The sequence below is a fragment of the Danio rerio genome, chromosome 19, assembly GCF_052040795.2.
Source record: "Danio rerio strain M-AB ecotype USA chromosome 19, GRCz13ab, whole genome shotgun sequence".
NCBI classification, from domain to species: Eukaryota; Metazoa; Chordata; class Actinopteri; order Cypriniformes; family Danionidae; genus Danio; species Danio rerio.
The window spans coordinates 10,987,416-11,009,961 of record NC_141039.2 but is presented as its reverse complement, the minus strand read 5'-3'; the positions used below and the strand labels follow the sequence as shown (position 1 = coordinate 11,009,961).

At 35.5% G+C, this 22,546-nt stretch overlaps 2 long non-coding RNA genes across 2 annotated transcripts in view; one reads left to right on the top strand and one right to left on the bottom strand.

Annotated features, from left to right (window-relative positions):
- The window catches only part of LOC141379018 (uncharacterized), a 111,677-nt gene that overhangs the window by 38,841 nt on the left and 50,290 nt on the right, over positions 1-22,546 (bottom strand). The gene's annotated exons all lie outside the window — the stretch shown is intronic.
- On the top strand, positions 2,781-22,339 carry LOC141379019 (uncharacterized). Its single transcript, XR_015516523.1, has 6 exons — positions 2,781-5,267; positions 7,620-7,766; positions 18,752-18,852; positions 20,383-20,462; positions 20,826-20,940; positions 21,050-22,339. It is a non-coding gene; the product is annotated as an uncharacterized LOC141379019 (long non-coding RNA).

Genomic DNA, 22,546 nt, shown 5'->3' with positions numbered 1-22,546 from the left:
GTGTGCGCGCGCGCTTGTATCTGCATCTGAGCCATATTAAGCTTATTTGTTGTATGCTGAGCTTTTTACTAGTATTAATAAATTGGGGTTAATTTCGCTGTCATGGGCTAAACAGTATTGACAAATGGAGTACTAGAAAAATGGATGGTTTTTGTTTTTTAAACAGTTTGGAGCAATCGGGATAGCAGATCTAACACAAATCATGTCAGAATCATAACGCTCTGCCTCGCCGTCATGGGTTTCAGAGTATCTCTATGTATTTTGACATTAACAATTTGAATATTTGGCAGCTTATGTATGTATATCCTTTTGACTCCAACTTTGTGTAATACGTGTCTGGATTACTTTATATATAGATGTACCTCATATACGTGTTTGTGACGTTTAGATAGCAATAGAGAAATAGCTGTTCAGCAAAGCAGTATAGCTGAAGACAACAGTATTGTTTTCAACCATTTATTTTGGCGGACTCGATAACTAAACAGTATGATCATGTTTTAGCTGCGGAAAATAATCTTCACCTCTCTTTCCATTTTGATACGCTTATTAAATTCAGCACAGCGCTTTGATAACATTTACAGGCTGAATCAGCAAGGACGTTTTCTTCTCCTTTGTTTTTTGTCGAACAACAAAATATCAGGCATATTGCACAGAGTAAAACCTGCCGCCAATCAAGACTCTTCAAAAGGCCTTTCTCTAGACATGTGTCTTGTTGTGTTGATAGTGTCTTTGACAGTAAATGTTTCGTTAATTTGTTCGTTTACGTTTATTACTCTAAGTATACGTCTCTAATCGAAGCAGCAGCATATGAATATATACAAGACATATAGATATAAATGATATATTTCAACAAAGAACATATATAAATATATATATATATATATATAGAATGTTTATCGACTAAATTGATTCTCTTTGAATTGGTCTTCTTTTGTCTCGTTGTCCTCTCTCGTCTCATAACAGCTGACATCAGAGACCAGTCTTCAACTGTGTTTTTATGAATAACATCGACCACGACAAGTTTCTGTTGCGAATAACCAACGCTACGATTGCGGTGTGTGTGTGGTGAAAGTGTGGCGATGCAACTTTTGAAGTGTTGTAAGACGGAATCGACCCGGCTCTGTCTAAAAAAAGCTTTGCGGTCTCCATGCGTGTCTCACACACAGGTCTGGCTCTTGGAAAGTGTATGTGTGTGCGCTCTGTCTGTGCCAATCTGCATTGTGAAACACATGCGATGCTGCTCTGTAATACTTTCTGATAATGTAGCTGAGCAGAGCCAGTTATGTTTTATGCCACTCTGTGCCAGGACGGTAGTGCCCCCCGGTACCACTGTGTTAGGTTTTGTGCCATATACTCCTCTCATTCGGGGAGCCTCACAGGGGGGACCACTCGCTGGGCCGCTCGACCACGGGAGACTATACTATGCTGTGCTGCGAGCAGAACAGAATAAAAGACTTTTAATACAACAGTGTTCGCTCTGTTTTTCTTGTTTTCAGCATGTGTTCGTCAGAGAGTGTGTGTGTGATTGACAGCCCAAAGCACTGAATAACTGTGTAAGGCTTTGTTTTCTAGGTTTCTGGGGAGAGACGTCTTGAAAGGAAGGAATGAAACGACTTTTTAAAACACTGGTGAGGACACCTGGCATTTTAATGGAAATTTTACGCAGAGAATTCCTAATAGGCTTTAATGGAGTTCTTTAGAGCAGTGTTTCTCAACCACACTCCCGGAGGACCAACCAACACTGCATGTTTTGGATGTCTCCTTCAGTCCTTTCAGTCTCTGCTAAAGACCTGATAAGCTGAATCAGGTGTGTTTGTTTACAGAGATGTGGAAAATGTGCAGAGCTGGTGGTCCTCCAGGAATGTGGTTGAGAAACACTGCTTTAGAGTTTGGGGTTATCTTAAAAAAAAAAAAAAAGGACATTTCTTAGCAAATTTATCAGAGCTAAGAAGTCAGAACTCTGCTGTGTCCGGTATTTTAGCAACTTGTATTTTTATTTATAAATTAATTTAGTTTTATTTGAATTCTGGTTTCATTTACTGTAAGCTTTTATTTTATGTTCAATTATTTAAGTCTTGTACAGCTATGAAAACCATAAAATTACAGAATTAAAAAAAATGTTTAACCTAATCCCGTACCATTATTATAAATCATAAATCAAAAGTAAAAAAAAAATTACATATTCAGTGCTCAGCATGAGTACACTACGTTTATTAAATTAATATTTATATCCATTAAGTGAGTCTTGTCGTCGATTTCAGTTGTAAGAGCAACAAGTAATAACTTGAATTGTAGATGATCCATTGGCAAAGTGGCAGAATGTAGATTTTTCTTTACATCAAAGTTCCTGAAAGCAAAGAAGGTCAAGGTGCTACAGGGTTGGCCAGACCAGTCACCAGATATGAACATTATTGTGCATGTCTGGGGTAAGATGGACGAGCCAGTGAAGATGAATCCAAAGAATCTCGATTAACTTTGGTAGTTCTGCAAGAACACTTTCTTTGCCGTTCAAGTCATAGCAAAGATGTAATGTATGGATGCAGTCCTCCAAGATCATGGGAGTCGTACACAATATTAATTCTTCTTCCATTGCTCCATGACTTTATATTCTATCCTGTACATTATTTATGTGACAAGACTTTTATCTAAGCAAAGTCAGACCTTACTGTCCTAATTAAATAATTAAAAATCAAGGCATGATCATATTTTATTTTGGTATAATAAGAGTATTCTAGAGGCCTTTGCCTTCCATATAAGCCACTTCTGATACCAAAGGATCAACTCGAAGTCAAGTTATTATTATATGTTGTTTCTAAAACTTAAGACAACAAGACTTTCGTCAGGTAGTGTAGGGAATATATTTTGTTGCATTTGAACAAAACCGATTTATTAAACATATATTTAACTATATAATATTTCTGTCACTGAACATCTTTAGAAACAGAAAGATAATTCATTTAAATTGATGTGATTTATTTATTCGCTTCTCTTGATCTTTCCACTATTTTAACATTTTTACTTAATATATTTTCCCTAATATAAATTTTGGCTACTAACGTTTGGACTGTTATTGTAAGTTATGTTGTTAGATTAGTTGCAGATTTGGCTTCAATACTAATCAATCTAATGTATATGCACAAATATTATATTCTAAACCGTCTTATAGAACATATTAATTTAAAAGAGAGATTTGTGAGGGGTGTACTTGTATAAGCAATGTCCATACAAACACACACACACATACATAACCCCTGCATACATTTATATATAGCTACAAAGTTTCACTGGTATTAGTAGATGGTTAACAAACTATGAACAGCTGATCTATAAAGTGTGAGTTTATATATTAGTTAAGTATTAGTTATTAGCTTATGTATGTTCTTGGGACGTTATACTAAAATTTGCAACTATTCCTCATTTACTAACAGTTAAGAAATAAAGAATAGTTGCAACTTTAGAATAACGCCCCAATAACATATATAAACTATTAACTGATACATACTGTAAGTCTTTAGTAAGTAATTTACTTACAGCTTGCTCATGATCTATTACTAATTTTTTAAATATAGTTATAAATCATTAAAATACAGGTAACAAGTCATTTAGAACTTGTTAACTAACAGCTTGTAAGTTATCTGTTGGCTATCAGGCACAGTTAGAAATAATTAACAAACTATTAACTTTTATTTAACAAGTCATTTAGAACCCATTAACTAAGAGTTTATCAATGGACTATTAACTAGTTATAACAGGTAGTTATTCTAAAGTGTTACCAATAGTGGTAAGACAAAAGAGTGCATGTATTTTTCAGTTTCATACTATAAATTGGAAGCCGTCCTCAAAAAATCCAACCCTCACAGTAGCCAACTTTTCTGAAAACTGAGGCATGTAAATACTACAAAATTGTGTATCTTCATATCCAGCAAAATCAATCTCGCCAGAACCTCGGTCATACTGAATAGCATGATGTCCACGGGTGCTGGCTTTGCTATCTATTCACTGTCCTCAGCATAAGATTTCAGATGAAGCTTCCATTTATTATTCAATTCCAAACATGCCAGTGTCTGCAGTGAATCCAGCGTGTGTGCTCTGTGTGAGCGACTGAAATATTGGAAATTGGAGATAAGAGAGCTATTGGACATGAGCTGTTGGTATGCAGGAACATTACAGATTGTACAAGCCCAGAGAAATATAACCGTGTAAAATGCAACTGACGGCAAGTTTGCAGAAAGCGTCTCGGCAGACAGAGCGAGGTGAAGGTAACTAGTATTAGTCATTTTCCAGAGAGAGAGAGAAAAACGAAAATGAGAGGTGACCGTGGGTTAGCGAAGTAACGGTTTGAGCATTTATCAAACTTCAGACGTTTTGAACAGACTGCTTGCTTCCATTACGTTCTGTCTCTTTCTCTTTTGTTTGGTATCACAAGTCCGTGAACTCTTTCCCTCCCATTTTTTAATTAGTTACAAATGCAAGATTTATGCAAGCGCTCTGTTTCCATGCCACCACTGAGGGAATACAATTAACCGATGGGGGCCCATTTACTTGAGATTAATGGAGGAAATGAGAGGCAAGCTGTAAGAAAATCTTTACCTGAGGATGGAGAAACCGAGAGGAAGGCTTGTAGGATTATACATGTATGAGTAATCGCTGCTCAGTATTGATTGGGATGCGTACGGATATTCGTATCGAGCTTTAGCCTGAATGTGATGGATGTAATTCATGCAAACACTGATTCTGAGTCACGTTTGACTCTTTCAATTATGTCTTATCACCAAACCGATTCTATTTGATGTTGTGCCAGTGAGGGCCGAGCAGCTCTCCAGACTTTTCCGTGGTAGAATGTAGAGCAGAAATCAGGCCAAGGAGAAAGCAGATAGAGAAGATGAGAAATCATACAATGGGGGTTTGAGAAAGATTGAGCGAAGGACAGACAGACAAAATCTGGGATTAGGAGGACCGGGAGAGCCAGATAAAACGATAAACGTTAATTTGAAATTAATTTAACGGTGTGATTTGCGGAAATGCGCTGATAAAGCGACGCCTCTGGTGAAATGCACTCAGGAAAATGTGTATCTTGATAGAGCTGCTGCTATTGTGTGGAAGCTGGATTACAGCATCACGGGAAACGCTTGCCTGCGGTGAGATTATCCCACTGGGACGCAAAGAGGTGCAGGGCAGGAGCTCGCTAATCACTGTGGAAATGAAGATACTCGAGGCACCATTTGGCGACAGAATACACTGGAGAACTTCTAGACAGGCTTTTGAAGGTATACCTCTGAAACGCACAGTATTCCTCACTGACACATCTTCAGAAATGTATTTCAAGTGCCTCAAGTGTTTTATAAAGAGTTCTTGCAGAGAATCTCAATTTTAAAGGGAATCCCCTAATAGTGCATGAGGTACTTTTTCTGCTTAATGATCTGGCCTGATTTCAAAAACCTAGTGGTGCGGCATTAGTTTTGCAGTGGTTGGTCAGACATTTGATTGAACTCAAAGCAATTTTCAACCAAGGCTCATTCTGAAAGTGTCCCTCTATATACATTTCTGGAGAGCACCAAATACATTCCAGGAGCTATTTTTATTATTTTTTTTCAGTTTTTGTTTTCACGAATCCACCAGAGGCTGATGTGTGCACTTTTTGAGATCTAAAATTTCTCTCATGAGTGTCATTCGCACCTGTTGTTCTTGCATAAATCCACCAGAAGCCGCTGTTGACTAACTGGCCGATCGATTGACCCACCCTCCTTCCCTTTTGCAGCTTTATGATCTGGCCTGAATTCAAAAACCTGGTGCTGCATTATTTTTGCAGTGGTTGCTCAGATATTTGCATTCAAAAGCAATTTTCAATCCAGGCTCATTCTAAAAACGTACCGCTATATACATTTCTGGAGAGCACCAAATATGTCCCAGGAGCTACGTTTTTTTGTTGTTGCAGTTTTTGTTTTTGCGAATCCACCAAAGGCAGCTGTGTACGTTTTTTGAGATGTCATATTTCCCTCATAAACGCCATTCACGTCTGCTGTTCTCATGTAAATCCACCAGAGGCCGCTGTAGATTGACTGACTGACCAATCGACTGATCCACCCTCCTCCTTCCCTAAACCCCACTAATTGTGTTTTCAAAAGCACCGATTGACCCGCCGTTCCTCTTCCCTAAACACATCCGACAGTTTAAAAAAGCAATCCAGAAAAAGAAAAGCCCTCACCTGATTTTTTCACCACATTTTCAGATTTGACCACATTCTCACCCTGTTATTTACTTGTTTGTTTTATTTTTTGGCTTATGTTTTTGTCTTATATCCAATTTCTTGAACCATTCTTTACCAGACTCGAACTCTCCCCTCGTGGTCAACTCCTCTCTGCATCCTAACCTGCATCCTAACTCACGTACATGGTGAGCGAACTGGACAAACTGGTAACAGCAGAAAAGCCGTCCATACGGAAGTAAGCAAGTCAGCTTATAAGTGCAAAAAGGAACGACGTCATATCGCCCCATAGCCTTCATTTTTAAAAATGAAATGCATTCATAAGTACCTCTGGCTACAAAATTCACATCTCCAAAAGTGTATATAGGGCCACGTTTTCAGAATGAGCCTATGTTGGCAATTTTGAGCCAAGATTATTTTTGATTAGTAATGACGTTTTATTAAATTTACATAGAATGCTTTTAAAAATGAGTTCCCTAATGTGCCTTCCAACAAAAGTATTTAATACAAAAGTAGTTTAAAAGGAAAAGTAAATGTTAAAGTCATTCTAGCAATTGAATAAAGAATTATAAAAATGCACTTTGCTTTAATTTAGTCATCCTATTTTAAAATAAGCTTTTACCTCATAGAGAAATGTTTACAGACAAAAGTTTCACAAATGATTGAATCTTAAGTCTTGCACTGCAAACATTCACTGATGACACATAATTTACCCCATAATTTACTCACCCTCAAGCCACCCTCGGTGTTTATGTGTATATGACTTTCTTTTGAAACTTGCAAAGAGCATAAATCCATCATAAAACTACCTCATACAGTACGCTGCCGGGGTTAACACGTCTTATGAAGTGAAACAATGTGTTTTTGTGTGATGTATGACAAAAAATATTGTCCATTTTTAAATTATAAATTCAAAACTTCTGCCAGATGCTGAATGCTCATTTTCAACAACTTTTTGTTGACCTCTGATGCAGCTTATGGCACATGACTTGATACATTGAGTTCAAAAATTTGAAAGAACTATCAATCTACTACAGGGGTTACCATTCAGGGTTTAGCTCCAACTTGCATCAACACACCTGCCTTGGTGTTCCAAATATACCTAGTAAGACCTTGATGAGCTTGTTCAGGTGTGTTTGATTGGGGTTGGAGCTAAAATCTGCAGGACACCGGCCCTCCAGGAACAAGTTTGGTGACCCTTGATATACTATTTAAATTATATCCCTTGGCAGCAAACTGGTTAGTTTTAAACAACTAACTGAATGAAAGTCATATACACCAAGGATGGCTTGAGGTAAGTAAATTATGAGGTTGTTTTCAAGTACACTATTTCTAAATGACAAATCCTGTTTGCTTATAGAGCTGCAGTGAGTGATTTTTGTTATACTTGTATGATTCCTTCACTTTTCATCAGTGTGAAAAGATGGATGTTGGAAAGGGTTTGCATATGTAGGAGATGAAGGAAAACCAATGAATGTGAAGAGCCTGGAGGATATTCTTATTGGAGAACAGTGGACAGCTCAAGACATAGAAAATACAACTTCATGTTTCCAGTAATTTGGTAAGTAACAAATATATGTTTTAATGTTCCTTTTTAGGCATTGACAGGTGACTATAAGTTACCAAAGTTAGTAGATTTAGCAGAGTATCAGTCGACTGTTAGTAAAGTCCTTTCAATGGAAGTGTGTTCACTACTGCAGCTATCATTTAATCATGAAAAGAGACAATGGAAAACAATGCAGAGAGCTTTCATTTCTTTCATGCTTTGAGTTTGTATTAGAATCAGAACTGCTGCCTTTTATATTTTGCCTTCAAACCATGTTTTAGATTTGTGATGGCAAATGTAAATCCTATTTGGGTGCACACATCAAAAACACTAAAATGTTTTTTTTTTTTTTAAGTATGTCAGAAGTCAAAAAGAATGCATTTTTTGAAGGCCAAAGCATTTAACCACATGACAGTTTACAAAATAAAAACATTCTGGCCGAATGCGTTTCCGACTGCTCTGGAAGCGGTCCAACTGAACATGTTTTACACCTGTTTTTAGCTTCATCCATTTTTCAGATTGACAAAAAACATCCTAATACTAGGTGTAATACAATCTGACATGAACTGCCTTATAACCCTCATGGTTTTAAAAAAAGTTTATATTTCAGATTGGTCTAGACCAGTGTTTCTTAACCATGCTCACGGAGGACCACCAAAACACTGCAAGTTTTGGATGTCTCCTTTGTCACACCCATTACAGGCCTTTCAGTCTCTGCTAATGAGCTGATGATCTGAATCAGGTGTGTTTGGTTAAGGAGACATAAAAAATGTGCAGAGCTGGTGATCCTCCAGGAACATGGCTGAGAAACACTGGTCTTGCCAATCCACATTTACAGTCTTATTTGTGAGTCAGGTTTCAAGTGAAAACTAAATCTTCCAAAAGCAGCTAAAGTGACACAATTTGCTTTGTCCATGTGTGTAAAAGCTGCTTATTTCTTATTTTATTATTTCGATTTTAATGTATTGTCGTATACACACTGGTTTGATGCCATTTGTTATTCTTTGTCATTCACTCATAGTGTAAAATATTGTGTGTAGTACAGTATGTAAGTAGTATGTCCAAATTCATAGTATTAAAGTGTTCATTGATCCATGAATGAAAATTTAGAGAGCTTCCCCATCCTCTATAGACAGCGAGGTTCCTGAATCATCCACAGTCCAGACAAATACTACTACATAAAATAAATATAACAACTGTATTCATTTACACAGTTTCTCCTCAGTGTCAGTATAGGGCGCACATTCAAGAGAGTACTGTGCAATGGGATGCAATTAATCCTCAATTTTTGTTCTGAAGATGAATGAAAGTCTCAGGGGTTTGGAACGACATGAGGGCGAGTTATTAATAACACATTTTTGGGGTGAAATAACCCTTCATTTAAACAGTATGTAAAAAGTTCACTTGATTGACAATTTCCAATAAGACAACAGAACGAATGTTTTATGGCAGCAAAGTGACCAATCTAATGCTGATTGCTCACATGATAGTGAAGACATTCCTCTTACACATTCATTAATTAATTTTCCTTTGGCGTAGTGCATTATTATCAGGAGTCACCATAGTGGAATAAACCGACAGCTATTTCAGCTTATGTTTTACTCAGTGGATGCCCTCCCAGCCTCAACCTTGTGCAGGGAAACCTCTTACACACATTCATACTTTTTTTAATGGTAGTAAAGTTCTTACAGTATGCAAATTCAAACGCAGCAAATTACTTTATGAGTTGCTTATTGGTAGGGCCAGACGGAGTCTGCGGAAGTTTTTTTTGCTATTTTTGCTAAGAATTTTGCTAAAAATCTGCGGATTTCTGCAGAATTATTTTGAGAGTATCATAACTAAAACCTTAATATGTAAAATAAAAAATAATATCTTTTAAACTTTTATTTAATGTTTAAAATGCAAATCCAATTAGATTCTCTCTTTTTTTTTGTTAACAAAGCAATTCTCTCGAATAATATCTCTACTGAAAGACAGAAAACATTACTTTACAAACTGTATTGTACATAAATCAGATGAACATTTTCATATTAGTCAATAATATTACTGTAATAATTTAAAAACTGAATGAATAAATATAGATTTACATATATTTACTCAAGTAAATAAACAGAATTAATGATGGGCTTAAAATCTGCGGAAAATCTACTGAATTCTGCACACGCAGATTTGCATTAGTAGATTTGATTTGCATCGTAAATATTGATCAAAAGTAAAAAATGATTCATTTATTTTACATATTAAGTTTTTACGATACTCCCAAAATCATTCTGAATAAATCCGCAGATTTTTTACAAAATTCTCTGCAGAAATTTTAAAAAATGTCTGCAGATTCTGTCTAGCCCTAGTTATTGGCTCATTTATTTAGAAGACAGACGTATTCCACCATGTTGCATGTTACATTTTCTAAATTCATAGTTAGTTATACTGTTTTTTTAGTACCATCAAAATAAAGACTTGGCAGATATCATTGACTTAGTCTCTGATTTATTAGAGGTTGCCACAGCGAAATAAACCACCCACTATTCCAGCTTATGTTTAAGCAAAAGATACCCTTCCAACAAAAACAGTACTGGGAAACATCCATACAAACTCATGTACTACGGCCAATTTAGTTTATTCACTTCACCTATAGCACATGTCTTTGGACTGTGGGGGAAACCGGAGCACCCAGAGGAAACTCACGCCAACAAGGGGAGAACATGCAAACCCCTAACAGAAATGCCAACTGGTCCAGTCTGGACACGAACCAGTAAACTTTTTGCTGTGATGCTTACACTGATAGTAAATTACTTAGAATCTATGGAACATTTAAAACTGTTACCTCGTTTTTTTAGCGGTTACAAGCTCTTCCACAGCTTTGCCAACAATCTAGCCTTTTTTCTCTTCAGAGTTGTTTGACATACAGTAATTCATGTTTTGACATTTAAGCAAAGCAAACTGTATTCTGAGCATCTCTATCAGTGATTGATTAACTTTTATATGTATTATTATATTTATTTCACATTCTAATATATTTTTAATTAATAATTTGATTAATATTTCATTTCATTTCCTAAATTTATTAAGTTCCTTGGTGAAAATGGCAGCATATTGTAATGTGATCTTATATTTATATCTAGCCCCTACAAGATTAATAAAACTGGGGGAAACTGAGCTATTTTATTATCAAATGCATAAAATAAAACAAAAATAAAAAATACAGCATATTAAACATGCACAGAAAATGTTTACAGACAATAAAGCATAAATGGATTAGAATATCGGTCATTAATATTTACTTAGTTCTTCTTTGTAGCAGCTATCCATGCTCATGCACCTTCCTCTGTGGATACTTGTGTTTTCACAAGTGAAAAATTATAATACCATTCACATTCTCTCAAAATATCTTTGAATAAAGGCAAAAAAAGTCAAGCTAATACTATATATAAGGAAAAGCTCAAGCGTCATATATCACGGTATTCTCATACCATGCCACAAGAGGACAGCATATCCATACTTCCTCACAGGACGCTTCTTTAACACAGAAGTTCAATGGGAGAGCTCATAAATCGGAATGACAACCAATTACACAGCCTTCTGCCTATTAAATCCACTACAGCCAAATTTAGGTCAAGAACCTCCGTGGCAGACAACATACAAAGAAAATATGGCCTGCCTGTCCTGATGTATTAAATATAGCAGTAAACTGCGCGGTGGTGGATATATTTATCCAGCTCTCAGCTGAACTGGGGCAGCATGACAGGGGGAATCTCTTTATATGCTGGAGAACGTGGTAAACACGTAATGATGATGTGGACCAATTTAATTTGCATTGCTAAAAAAAAACTTGCAGCGCGTCACTGTCAAGTAAATTTATCGAGGACCAGGAATGCAAAAATTGCAAGTGGGAGCTTGTATATGTTTTTTTTTTTTAAAGTTTTAAGCAAATATATAAGCTGTATGTGTGTGTGGTTCTGGTATTCATGATTTTGTGAGGACCAAATGTTACCACAAATATAGCAATACCGATCATTTTTGACCTTGTGAGGACACTTGCTTGTAATTTGATCCACATGAAGAAAACAGTTTACTATTGGAGGTCTCCATAAACATAAAAACCCAACATGAGTGTATGTATCGGGTCAGTATGGTTAAGTGGCTAATTTAATTTTTTTCTATAAACAATAAAATACCGAGGACATTTCTTCCAAACTTAAAATATGAATGTTGTTATTTAGAGCCCTTTTTCTTTGCATTTTTAGACAAGTTTGTATTTATTTTCAGAAAACAAAACTTTTTTATATACACAAAAGAAACATGTTGAAACATGAAGATAATGTCAGATGGCAAGTATTGTGTGCACTTTTATACTGATACAATGTTTTCAAACATATACTCGTGTGCAATAGCAACAGTGCAGTGATACTGTTTTAATCCATTTCCAAAATGGCTCACACAATTGTTTTGACAGATGTGTTTATGCTGTGTGATATTTATCATCTGAAAATGTTGTAGTTGTTGTCTTAAGGATGTGACAGTATGAAGTAGCTGATATTAAAATGCCACAGCCCTTAACATGAAAACAGACCAAGTTAAGTTATATAAATTATTTCCACATTTTAGGTACAGGTTAGATTTTAGACACAATATTGTCTGCTTTGTTAACGGAAGTTGTACTCAACAGTCATTTATTTCAGGATAACACTCCATTTTGCTTAATTTCAAAATTAATCATGTGATTTGTTCAAGTTGTTTGAATGAATGATTCAGTGGATCACGTGTTAAGTCAGGGACGCCAACCTACCAAGGGTTTGAGTGTTATTTTTATTAATACATAATAGGCATAAATCAAAACGAAAGCTCACTCAGCAAAACATTGTATTATCGTAGTTTTTGAGACTTCACCAAAAATTATTGAGATTTTTTGGTCTAAAAGCTTTTTTTATGGTTAATTTAACTGTATTGTTATTTGCCTGTCAGAATAACTGATTGATTAATACAGATTGGACAATTGATTGGTTTAATGATTGATTAGTTGATTAATTTATTTACTGATTGGTTAATTGGTTGGCTGATTGACTGGATGGTGGTTTTTCTGATCGGTTGATTTATTGATTGATGTCCTGTTGATTAATTGATTGGTTGGTTGACTGATTGCTTGATTGACCTGTCGGTTTATTTATAGACTGTGTTGTTCAATTGATTGGTTTACAGATTAGTTGGTTGGTTGATCGAATGGATGGTGGTTTGTCTGATTAGTCTATTTATAGATTGATTGCCAGTTGATTGGTTGGTTAGTTGACTGATTGCTTGATTTTTTGACTGATTTGTTTAATTGATTAGTTAACAGGTTGGTAGGTTGATTGATTGAATGGATGGTGTTTTATCTGATTGGTCTATTTATTGATTGATCGCCTGTTGAATAATTGATTGATCGGTTGGTTGACTGATTGCTTGATTGACCTGTTGGTTTATTTATTGTATGATTTGTTCAATTGAGTTGTTGACAAATTTATTGGTTTGTTAATTGAATGGATAGTGGCTTGTCTGATTGGTCTATTTATTGATCGATCACCAGTTGATTGGTTGGTTAGTTTTCTGATTGCTTGATTGACCTGTTGGTTTATTTATTGACTGATTTGTTCAATAGATTGGTTAACAGATTGGTTGGTTGTTTAGTTGGCTTATTTATTAGATGTGTAAACTAAAATTACTATTGAGATGCCAAAATATATATATTTTTTGTGATTATTAATACACGCATTACTAACTGACCATAGCTGAAGAACAAAACTCTAAAACAGCTACTTTTGTCACTTCGAGGAACAAGTTATCAAAAGTCAAATATGGCATATGAGGAAAACTAAACCGTTACAAGCTCTAATGACACAAGAGAGATCAAACCGAGAGGCTCCGACAGCACAATCGCTCAATACATCCAATCCAAACATCATTAGATACAAATGGCAGGCTGTGGCCTTGAGACATTCGGTGATAACAAGACACTGTGATCTGACACTATAAGCTGCTGCTCTGGGTTTAGATAATGGAGGAGAGTGAATGTCAGTAGTGGGTGTACAACCGTTTTAAACATCCTTTTAGTTATGACATTTCCTTGGTAATAATACGCTCTGAACTATAACTAATGGCCAAGTCAAGGTGATAATTAAATAGGCTTGCATTTACTGTTGGCCAGTCAAGCGTTTCCTAGTTCATCCCTGGTTCACCTCAGCATCCTAATTAGTCAAATTAATTAATAAACGGGCTTGTTTCTCCTAACAAGACTATTAGCAGCCCTGTATGAGTGTGGCTAATAAGAACAGATTGCGGCTGTATTTTGACCTAAAGGCCGTTGTGTAATCTGGGAGTTTGTGTGAATTAGTGTGTGTCTCTCTGCACTTCTGACAGTAATGAGCAGCTCAGTAAGAGACTTGTTTCACGTAATTGTTTTTTATGTAATCCTTAAGTTTAAGCTGCATATTTTTCCTAGGTTTGCATGCCTATTGCATCATATTCATTTTAATAGGCTACTTCCATGACGCAGGCATTTGATGAAGGGTTTTTATGTGCAGTCCACAAGATTAAAGAACTTAATATTCTGTTTATAAATAAAAAATCACCTAATAAAGAACAAGATAATCAGTAACAATAAACATTTGTCATTTTTTGAATGTATTGAACATCAGGGTTGTCGCAGATTTAAAAAAAAAATCTACTAAAACATTTTTGTTGCTTGAAATAAAATAAAAATATAATGTATAAATTAATTAATATTTATTTAAACATATTTCAGCAAGTAATACTATAATTTTATGAATTACATTTCACATACTGGATAACACTAATTATATTACAAGTACTTATAGTCTTAAAAATGCTAGGTTCCACACAATTCCTTCATGTTGTCCCAACATAAAACAATTAAGTTAACTTATTCGTTCTTACAAATTAAGATGATTGAACATAAAACAATTAAGCTGTCCCAAAAAAGCTTAAGAATTGTGTTGATTCAGATCAATTTACATAAGTAGTCTAAACAAGCATCGAAAGTCATTTTTTTTGTCTACAAAAAAAAATGTAGTAAATATTTTAATAAAATATTAAAAGAAATATGCTAAGGTAAAACTAATAATGAAACATTATCTTTATTGATATTAAAATGACACTGACAGACATAATAAACAACTAAAAAAGACAAATATATATAGGTTTAGATTTTCTGAAGAATTATCTGTTAAACTGCATCCCAACCAACACAAGTACCCAAGATATTCACAGAAATCGGTTTGGTGAAGGAAACCCCATGGTTTGGGGTTACATTCATGTGAGAGATCTGCAGAGTAAATGGCAAAATCAACAGTCTAAGGTATCAAGACATTTGTGCTGCCCATTACATTACAAACCACAGGAGAGGGCAAATTCCTCAGCAGGATTGAGCTCTGTATACGTCAGCTTCCACATCAACGTTTCTAAAAGCAAACAAGGTCAAGGTGCTTCAGGATTGGCTTATTATTGAGCATGTCTGGGGTATGGAGGAGGAGGCATTGAAGAAAAAAGTCAAAGAATCTTGATGAACTCTGGGAGTCCTGCAATACCTCTTTCTTTGCCGTTCCAGATGACTTTATTAATAAGTTAGTCATTGCAGAGATGTATGGATGCAGTCCTCTCAGCTCATGGGAGTCATACACAATATTCTTTTTTCACGGCACCATGACTTTATATTCTATACTGTACATTATTTCTGTTAAGTGACAACACTTTTGTCTAAGCAAAGTCAGACTTTACTATCCTAATTAAATAATTAAGACATTATCATACTTTGTTTTGGTAAAATAAGCGTAAGCGAAGGCCTTTGCTTTCATATAAGCCACTTCTAATACCAAATAATCAACTACAAGTCAAGTTATTATTTGCTGTTTCTAAAACTTAGATAGGCAACAAGACTTTTGTCATTTATTCTAAATGCATAAGTCAATAATTTTTATTTTTTTTATTATAATTTTTTTTATGAAATAAGAAAATGTAATATAAATGTAATATTTTGTAACATCATGAATGTCTTTATCACTTTTTATTTAATAAATCCTCATTGGAATATTTTTTTTTCAAGTTTGTAGATTTTAAACAGTTCTGTGATTTGCATTGATAGTATTTTGTTTTTTTTTATTAAGCATCTTAAAGGCTCTGCAAGAGTAAATGGGTTCTTGTTGTTTAGCATGGTCAATGGTTAAATGATTGAGGAAATGAGGGCACTTTTGAACAATTGTTCGTCAGATCATCTGTAATTAAACCTCTAACATTTCATTTAAAAAAATAAAAGCACTTTTTGGCTAACTTTAAAATAGTACATTAATTTTAGTAAGTTTTAGAAAAAAAACATTGAATAAATTGCTATTCAAAGATGAAAAATGATAAATCAATGATAAGATGTTAAAGCTGAACCCTACTTAAAATATCATGCAACGTCTTATAAGTCCTCAAAAACTTGAGTTGCTGTGATTTTTGTCACAGATGTGGCAGAGTTGGACAGCTCCAGGCCACACACACACACACACACACTGAACATCAAGGCTGCTGCCCGAACTGGGTCACAACAGCCACAAAACATAACAGTCCTAAAAACATCCAGAGCAGCACACAAACATTCTAATCATCTCCAGCTCTAGATTTAGATGACTGCATACAGAACACCCTCTTTAGACACACTTCTTTTATTTAGAACAGTTTGTTGTCTGTTATTTGACATTTGTATAAATTTTAGTTTGTCATGTGTATATTATCCAGCAGCTGAGTAAAGTTGTTTCAGTGGTTGGACATGGATGAGTGTGTATGTATGTATTTAAGTGCAAGTGTTCAACACAGCCTAGCTACAGTATATAGCAAGTGCTCATTCTGCTCGTAATTAATTCCCAATGGAAATTCAGAGCTGCTTTTGCTGTAAGGGAACATAGAGAAAAGGAGATAAATGCAAGTTTAAGATTTGAAAAAAAAAAAATAGGCACAAAATTTTGTGTAGATGACAAAACTAAATTATTGTAATAATTTAAGTGTACTAAAATGTAAATTACATTAAATTCATCTTATTATTTATTTACAAATTCATAACATTCAGTTTTTTTATTTGAAAGTAATAAATAAAAAGCATAACCTGTCACACCACTGGTCTGAAAACAGTTTAATTTTATTTTTTGTATTCTATCTTAGTTTATCTAAAAGATTATTTCACACAAAATTGAAAATTGTATTATTGATTTCTCACCCTCACATCTTTCCAATCCCTAGAGACCTTTGTCATCTTTAGAACACAAATTAAGATATTTTAGACTAAATCTGAGAGCTCCCTCATCCTCCACAGACAGCAACAGACCCAAAATGCTCAAATTCTAGCAAACAAACTGAAAACATGCTCAAAAGTGTCATGTCACTTCAGTGTTCAGCTGTAATCGTATGAAGCTCCAGGGACATGTAAATAAAGTTGTAAATAGAAGTTTGTTCACCAATATCTTCTCTCCCGTGTCAGGTCAGAGATCATGTTTACTACACGCTCAATTAATTGTCATTAGAGTCAGCATTGAAACACTTAAGTATAGGTTTTCCCATGGTAAATGACTAATAACCTGATCTGATACAGAAGACATTGCCAAACAAAGTTGTTTTGAGTTTTTTTGGCATATGTTGGAATATTTAGTCAATTTCATGCGTGTTCAATAAAAAAGGTCAGGAGAGGTTTTTCTATAATGTTTAACATTTTGAAATTTATTGTATACAAATGAATAATTCGATTCACAAAATACTGTTATCATCAATGCAATGCAAGAGATACATTCAGGGGAGTGCATCCCATTTCATTTCCTGATTCCCGCTTTTATACATAGCTGATATTAACAAGGGGAGTTTAGTGGAACTCGTCATTTGTCAATCATTCTTCAGTCTTCCATAGGCCGCACCCATACATGCGTCCTGTTTTTCTACTAATTCACAAGCAGTTTCGCTGCAGAGTTTGAATTTGTGTAGCAAAATTAGCTCAGTTGCTATTAATTATTAATATTCTGACCAAAAAAAAATAACAAGATCCGCTCGTCTGAGCTGACTCTCTAATGATCTATTTATTTAGAAAAGGAATTATAACTACTTCTTGTGAAGTAGATTAAACGTGTTTTGAAAAACTTAAAATCAGCTTGTAGCAAAAATCAATCATTTAATGATAATCATCTTTTTCTGTGAGGCAAATACAAACAATCCAGTGTGATTATAATGGGATTTATTGACTAGTCTGACATATAACAAACAAACGTACAAACATAACAACAAAAACATAAAGAGTTTAGATAAAATAATGGCAAATCTATCTCAGTTCCACAAAACTATTAAGGATCACCAAGATTATAAAACACCTTTTCATGAGCGGCACAGCTTTAATGCCTAACTAAATACCTGGGTTTAGTGGGTCATTCTCTGTCTCTCTTTTGCGAGTTTCTCTGATGCGTGGAGCGATGGAGTCCTTTAAGATATCCTTTCTTGAAACGTGGTGGTTGTGATGCAGATCGGAAGGGGGGGGGGGGGGGGGGGGGGGGGGGGGTGCTTCTTTTGGAGATCTTTCTGCCCAGAGCTTTGGGCGTAAATTGGTTTTAACTATGGTGGCAAGTCACACCCATTTTCTACTGACTGACCAATGGTTTCATGGCAAAGTTTGAGCGGGAGATTTTTCTTGTCTCTGGACTGCTAATATGCATACTGAGGGTCCTCCCGAAAACAACTTTGAAGCTCAATATCTCAAAATCATTCAGAACGCTGATAGAGCCTTATAATTCCAAAGTGACGATATATCACCTTAAGCAATACAAATGCAATTGATTAATGAAAAGAAAAAGAGACAAAAATAATAACAAATATTTTCCTTTTTCACAACATACAAAAGTGTTTTTATTCTTTGTATGATTACAATTGAACGTCTGAAGTGACATGAAATGTTTTGACAATGTTTTTTGGTTTCTTTCCTGGACTTTGAATTTCTTTAGACTGTTGCTGTCTATGGAGGATGAGGAAGCTCTCAGATTTCATCTAAAATATCTTTATTCGTGTTCTAAAGATGAACGAAGGTCTCAGTAGACAACGACATGTAAGTAATTAATAACAGAGTTTCTTTTTTTACTGGCAGATTCTGAAAAATTTTATTTTATTTTTTTTATTAAATTATGATAATGAACTTATAATGGTAATTCATGGATGCAAAAAAAAATCTTCCTTTTGCTCCCTTATCCACACTTTTCTTTCTATGTACAAGCTCCCTATATCCCTGTGAGTTTTCCATATATATATATGCATAAATGCATTCCAATAATCCCTGCATGTCCCTATAATCTGTGTCCTGATTTGCATAATCTTCACATGGGTACTTGTGGTTTTGTGTCTCTCTGTTCTGTGTGGCTGGACTGTGAGCTCTCTCTGTTCTGCTGTCCTCCTCCATCAGTCTCTCTCTGGCTTTTTCTGTTGATTTGGTCTTTTAACTCACCCCTTCATCCGCCTCTCTCTCTCTCTCTCTCTCTCTCTCTGATCAAGACTCTTTGAAGTCTTCAAATGATATTGTGGCAATCAAGGATTCTCTGATTGACCCAAGCCTAGAACTCAAACTCCAAAATTAGCCTTTTTCTTGGTTAAGTGGATTCAGAAATGGAACACAATCAGAATTTTGGGCCAGCAGAAGTGCAATTTCTCCCTCAACACATCTGAAGTGATTTTGTTGTTTATTTTGTATTGTTCTCTGACACACATTTATAGTTTTATTAATATTTTTACAACAAAGGGGTAAAAAATAGTATTTTCTCGATTATTTTAGGGTATTAACCCCCTCATTACTTTTGAGTAGACATGAAAGATCATCGGCTTGGAACGCCCACTGATATGATTGGCTAACAGCATACTTAGTAATTGTCAAACGTTTTAATGTGCAACTTTAATCTTCAAAAGCCCAGAGACTTTTTAAATATACAGTTTTGTGATTTTTAAGTACTTATCAAACTAACACCGGGTCATTGGAAATGTTAATGTGTATTTAAAAAGTAGTTAAATATCTATACATGTTTAACAGGGTTTCTGCAAGTTACATAAAGTTAAATTTAAGACTTTTCAAGACCATTATCAATAAAAAATATAGGGATAAACCAGCCTGATCTCACGAGGAAACTTAAGTATTTTACGTTTTGACAGTTTAGTGGCTAATTCGTACGAATTCATAAGAGTTCAGTCGTACAAAAATGTACGGTTTAAAAAAGGAGGCGTGGCACCTAACCCCAAACGTCATTGGGTGATGAGCAAATCGTACTGAATTGTATGAATTATATCGTACACATTCATACAAATTAGCCATTGAATCAAAACGTTAGAAATTGCAGTGAGGTTGTGTTGGATAAACACTGAAATTATTTATTTTCTAATGGAAAAGGAAAAGATTTTTACTACCCTCATCAAAGAAATTCTAATTATTTTATATAAGTAAATTATACACCGTGCCACATGAATAATATTACTGTTTGTTAAATGTCATATAACAAAAATTCTCAAGTTCACTGTATTTTTGTTTATGGTATATGAAGGGATCTCTATATGGGATTGATTCTATCAATACATAAAGTGTTTGTTGTAAATACAGATACACACCCAGGCATCAGATCAGTACTTGGTATCAGGAAGGGAAAAGGCTTTCAGAACATCTCTAATTAAGAATTGCAGGTAAAAAATTACTGTTTCTTTTGGACGCATTAGTAAGACCAAACAGACTCTGCTGACATTTTTTTTTGTTATTTCTGTGCAGAATTTTGTAAAGAATCAGCAGATTTATGTGGAATGATTTTGGGAGTAAAGTAACAATGACTTTTTAGCATGTTTTTAAGGTTTACAGTTCAAATTTAATTAGATTAGAACTTGTTTGGCAAACAAAACAAGTCTCACATATCTACTAATAACTTTACAGACTGTATTGTAAATAAATGATAGGCATATTAGTCTATAATATTACTGATAAAATAATATTACTAATACAATCAATAGTATGTTTTACAATGGGTTTTCTGGGTATCTCAATAACTTTATTAGGTACACTTTTCCAACTGCTCAAGGACTGCACAAGGCAGCAACTCAATGCATTTAGGCAAGTGGATATGGAGAAGACGATCTGCTGCAGTTCAAACCGAGCATCAGAATGGAGAAGGTGATTTAAGTGACTTTGAACGTGGCATGGTTGTTGGTGCCAGACAGGCTGGTCTGAGGATTTCAGAAATTGTTAATCTACTGGTATTTTCATGCACAACCATCTCTAGGGTTTACAGAGAATGGTCTGAACATAAGAAAATAGCCAGTGAGCGTCAGTTCTGTGGGCGCAAACGCCTTGTTGATGCCAGAGGTCAAAGAAAAATACAACCGAGGTAAGCAGAAGAGCATTTCTGAACACACAACACATCCAACCTTAAGGCAGATGGGCTACAGCAACAAAAGACCACACCGGGTGCCACTCCTGTCAGCTAAGAACAGGAAACTGAGGCTACAGTTCGCACTGGCTCACCAAAATTGGACAATAGAAGATTGGAAAAACGTTGCCTGATCAATTTCTGCTGCAACATTTGGATGGTAGGGAAAGAATTTGTTGTCAACAACATGAAAGCATGAATCCGTCCTGCCTTGTTTTAAAAGTTCAGGCTGGTGGTGTAATGGTATGGGGGATATTTTCTTGGCACATTTTGGGCCCATTAATACCAATTAAGCATTGTGTAAATGACACAGTCTACCTGAGAATTGTTGCTGACCATGTCCATCTCTTTATGACCACAGTGCACCCATTTTCTGATAGCTACTTCCAGCAGGATAACACGCCTTATCATAAAGCGTGAATCATCTCAGACTGATTTATTAAACATGACAATGAGTTCACTGTACTCAAATGGCCTCCACAGTCCCCAGATCTAAATCCAATATAGTGCCTTTGGGATGTGGTGGAACGGGAGATTCCCATCATGCATGTGTAGACGACAAATCTGCAGCAACTGCGTGACGCTATCATGTCAATATGGACCAAAACCTCTGAGGAATATTCCCAGTATCTTGTTGAATCTACAATATGCCATGAAGGATTAAGGCAGTTTTGGATGCAAAAGGGGGTCCAACCCAGTACTAGTAAGGTGTACCTAATAAAGTGGCCGGTGAGTGTATGCAGTTCAGAAAAAATAAAATGTAGTTCATAATCAGGCCAATTATAAACGAACTCTGTGAAAACCTTTAGAATACAGCTATGAATTAAACCGTAACATCTTGTGTAAGTGCTGCTGAAGTGAAGATTTATGGCACAGCTGGAGAAAAACTCATTTTGAGAAAACAGGCTTTCAAAAAACCTGCCCTTAAGGACACGTCTGTCATCACTAAATATTTCGAAAGCCTTTTGATTGGCTTCAAATGTCACTCCGTCTGTGATATTTAAGCACGGCGTTTCACAGAAAGAGATTTGAATGCAGATTTTAGGTCGTCCTTGACTGGAGATATCGGGTCAGTCAACAGCACTGTGTGTTATTTTTATCACACATGTATTGGGTTTCCCCACCAGGGGTCTAAATATAGACAAAAACAAAAAAAAAAAGAGCAGAGCAGAGGCATTTTTTTCAGGGGAGTGGGAGGGAGGAAGAGGAGAGAGAAAAGAATGAGCGAGTGAAAGACTAGCCGCTCCTCCTCTACTGGAGTGAATCGATCACAGAGAGCCTCAGAGGATCTCAGGCTGCAGACCACCATAAAGTGAATTCTTTATTACACACCGCCAGTGGCCCAGAGTT